We start from the raw sequence: 4,586 nt of genomic DNA, 5'->3' as shown, positions 1-4,586 counted from the left end.
GAAATGAACAGGCTGAATGAGTAGTTGAAATTTTTGGACACTACCTTCCCTCGAAAAGTGGTTATTGGGAACGTAACTTAGGTGCTTCTGAATATCAAATATATAGAGTGCAAATTTTTTCTAGCGAAAATGCGAGAACAACTGAAAATAAACATCCTACGAGATGGGCTTGATCCTAGGATCTCATTTCAAGTATCAGTGCGCTACCGCTCCCGAGATATAGTCTGAAAATATTGTATATTCCGGACGGCATCAATTGTTTTGGAATCTGATTTTCTCGAGACCGGTCCAGAATTGCATGAAACTGAGTTATGTCTAAAATGGATTGAATGGGTTAACTAAATTCCGTCCCCTGTTCTGTAAGAAGAGAGTTGTATACCTCAGCATAACCGATTTTCGCCTGCAGGAACACGGTAGTGAAGTTACAGACTCCATCTGGAAACCATGCATTCTTTGATTGCTGACAAGAAACCGTGGTTTCGGTCCTACGAACTAACAGGTATCCTTCTAGATTAGCGCTCGTAGAAGGATAAGATTCAGTTTCTAAATTCAAGAGATCAGCATACAAATTATTTAAACCTCTAATGTTTTTTTTTCTTTATTTTTCTGCTTATTTTCACAAAGTACGACTGACACTACAAAGAAGAAGTAGAAAATTAGAATCTTAGGCACGTAACTTTACTTCTCACTAGTTACTTTCCGTCTTAGTTCCACAGTTCAGAGTACCAAATTAATGCCTGCCCCTTGGGAAGGTTATCAGAGGTCAGTGAAATCCAGTTATTAAGTAGTCTGCTTCATCAATTCAGTGTGTGTGTGTGTGTGAGTGTGTGTGTGTTTCGTGTTCAGTACTCAACAGCAATAAAATTTTTAACACACATGAGGCGATCTCCACTTCTGGCAGTGCCAAGCAAGAGCGCCGGGCTCCGCCGTCATTCGGAATTTTCGTCAGACGTGGTTTCCTCCTTTCCTCCTCCCACTAGCGAATGGTGCGTAATCGGTTCACAAAGGGAGGGTCTGACATGTAGGTCACCTTTCTTGATGAAGTTTTGCAAGAAAATGAAGACACACGTTTTTCGGATTTCTTATAAACATTCCAGAAGTAGTGAAAAAAATGAGAACAATGTTGATGACTGAAAATCGTGATCTCACGCTGTAGCTAGCATACACTTAAGTCTACTCGTCTAGCCAAGCAAGGAGGGCAGTCTACGCATTAGGCCACCAAACCGCTGGTTCATTGCCTCTGCATTGGGCGGTGCATTTAGCATCCTGAATCAGATATGTTTTCCACAAGCAATGCGGAGAGATTTCGTTCCTGTATTGCGTAAGGCGTGAGTAGTATTTATCTTTTGCCTCTTTCTCTGGTAAGTTTCACCCCACTCATTGTGAGGACGCTCGCAAATAGGCGATCGGCTGCGATTACGGAACAATTTACTCATAGTGCGGTTTTGTTCTTTACGTCCAATGAAATTAACTTTCAATATTTGATTATTTATCAAGCTTCACAGTGATTTACTTCGATGAAAGATAAAAAAAAAGACTTTAGTTATCAGAACATTATCAGATACACCGCAAAAAAAAGTGAAATAAAAGAGGGCAAGGACCACGTATCGAAAACGGACCTGGTCGGGGCGGATGTCATTTGACAACTGTTCTATATGATTGTTGAATATTTTACTCAGGTATTTTTTTCATTACAGAGGGCATGTAGCCTGTGAACTACCGGGCAGGCATGACTCGAGCGCTGGTCTAGCATTCCTATACGCGAAGAATTACGGATGACCAAGCTGCAGTGTGAAAACAAGACGTACCGTAACGAACTTTTACCTCGATTTTTTCGGTAACTAGGGAGTGTCTATCAAAGAGCCGAAAAATGTGCTTATTAATTTTTAATGTAGAACGGACTTCCAAAGCTTTACCAAACTCAGTGACCCACATGTCAGGCCCTCTCCTTGTCGGATTAGCTGATGACAGGGGCGAATGGTGGAGATATTTAAAATTATTAATGTTGCTTACACACAAAATGTATTTCTTGTGTTATTTTTGAAAAACAAGAAATGAAAAAAATCATTATTTCCTCCGATACGATGACTTAGAGAAATTCATTAGCTGTACTCTGTTCTCAGTTGCACACGTTTATTTTCTTGCTACTCAGACTTTAGACATTTATGGAATGTGACTGAATGACAAAACTAATTTCGACGCAAGGTTTGCAATACTCGTTATTATTAAAATTTTATATGAGTTTGTCTTTTTGGCGAGGAAAATATAATGCGATATATGTATAAATGCAAGAAAAAAATGTGAGAAAGAGTGTAATCGTGCCGTCATTTGGGAGTTTTCTTTTGAAATAATCGTGTCTGTTAGCATTAAGCCCCAAGAGACGATCGCTGATAATTTTTGCAAGACACTGACGTTGGATAAATTCGCTGCAGCTGTGGAGGTTCACAATCGTTTGTAAACATTTATAGTTTTTAATAGGAATTGTTAAATAAGAAGAGAGCATACATTTGCCGACGTGTATCGATTAATCTTATGTAATATGTGCACTTAAGATACGCTAGAAATAAAATTAATAACCACTCTACCCTAAAATCCTATGGCTTATTTTTGTTTTGGTACCGCTGTAACGCTTGTTCCCTGCAAACCAAATGTCATCATCATGATCAGAACGCATATTTCGAGATAGATCCATGACAGCTGTATCTTGTTATATTAATTAGGCATCTATAGCGAGAACAGTCCCTTGCGCAAACACACTTTGTTTATATTTGTTAGATTTACACTAATATTTTACCTGCAACGTCAATAGAATTTGTCGATACCAGTGGACGAGGCCATTATAATGAAATCTTCAGTCTCGAGAAAACTACCAGCGACCCCCACGCCAAACGACATACTGTAGATAAGAATCTACTCTAGTTATGGATAGTGGGGAGATGTTACCATAATTACACAAAAATCACCCTTGTGTCCGAAATGGGATTGTGTTCATTGTTTATTCAACAAATAGCTACACTTGTGAGTACTGATGGTGTTCAACAAGCACCAAAGGAAATAGTTAATTACACATGAGTCCACTGATCAAGAAAATACTGCAATATAAAAGATTCAGTCTCTCAGAGGAAAATTGCAAAAGGATAACAATAAGGAAATCTATCTCTACGATTGGTTTCCGTTAATACTCCTAGACAAATGTGTTTGGTGGTATCCAAAGCCAAACGAATCATGAATACAAGTGGTTTCAGCTGACAAAGGAACTTTGAAGAACATCCTGATAGGAATTAGCATATTATCCTAACAATATTCTTATGTAACAGAGAGTTTACTCTCGTTTCCATTTGGAAGAAGCTAGTCGGACAAGATACTGTCTGGTGGATAAATAAAAAAAACTGATACACTGATCCACTTGGCTGCCCTATGCAAAACCTCCCAGAAATTTTTTTAGTCGTTGAATCATGCAGGAGTTTTTGCACTTGTTACGAAATGTTGTATTTAAACATACTAATGCAAAGCCACTGGAATAAAGAAGCTAGTTGAGGACAATAGAGAAATTAATTGCTGCAACGCATTTCATGCACAGTGCATGGCTAAATGTCACCGGAAGAAATTGCGTACAAGTTTGAAAAAGTCTGTATCCCTCATCTCCTGATACTGCAACGGAATCAACTAACCAAACGAAACATGCCTTGGTGCGTCACGCATTCTCACGGCATGCAAAGAATTCGCAAAAAAATTCTACTATCCCGTACGCACGTCTCACATCTAAGAGCATAGCACATCTTGGAGATGCCACATGCCAGGAAAATCGTGTGTGAAACAAATGTATCAACTAATGAAACGAAGCTAGCAGACATGCTTCAACAGTAGAGATCTTTTGACCATTTTTTTTTTTTTTTTTTTGCTAGCTCTCTATACATCTTTTGTGATCTGTGCTCATTACACAGTTCGCTCCCGTGAAAACTACCAGCGACTCACTACGCCAAACAAATGTCATCATTCTATCGACTGACAAAGCTGGCGGGCGGAAACCGTCGCAAAGCCCCGAGCGATTGGTAACAAAGGGTGAAGAGAAAAATCTGTTTTGTCTGTCCCGTCAGCGAAGAAGTGTGTTTAGCGTGGTTCCAGCGTGTGTGCACGTGTAGCTTCCACTAATCGTCTGTTGACTCGATCTGGTTTAATCATGGCTGTTTTAAGTGATCCACAAGTCCCTTCCGTCATCTAAATCTCGGAATTCCGTCTTAAGTAAGCTTGTTTTCCATTCTAATGTGCCATAAATGTCAGAATAATATTGCCCGTAGTTTAGCATCTTAGCTTCTATTACTGTCTTTATTCACTGAAACTACGATAAAAGGGATGGATGTAAGAATGTGCCATTCGTGAATAGCTTGTGTACAACACCGTGGTGAAACGTGAGTTCTTTTTCTGGCTGTGGCCATCGTAGATACTTGTTTTCAATTTAGCTGTCATTGCGTGTAAGATTTACTAGTAACACGTGTGACTGTGTGTTGGCAACATTGTCTCTCCTAGCCCGTTATGTTATTTATGAGACAGCAAAGCTTTGCAGTTAAGCATAATGAATAGTGTAG

This window comes from Schistocerca cancellata, unplaced genomic scaffold (genome assembly GCF_023864275.1).
Source record: "Schistocerca cancellata isolate TAMUIC-IGC-003103 unplaced genomic scaffold, iqSchCanc2.1 HiC_scaffold_718, whole genome shotgun sequence".
Taxonomy (NCBI): Eukaryota; Metazoa; Arthropoda; class Insecta; order Orthoptera; family Acrididae; genus Schistocerca; species Schistocerca cancellata.
Note: the sequence above shows the minus strand (reverse complement) of the source record.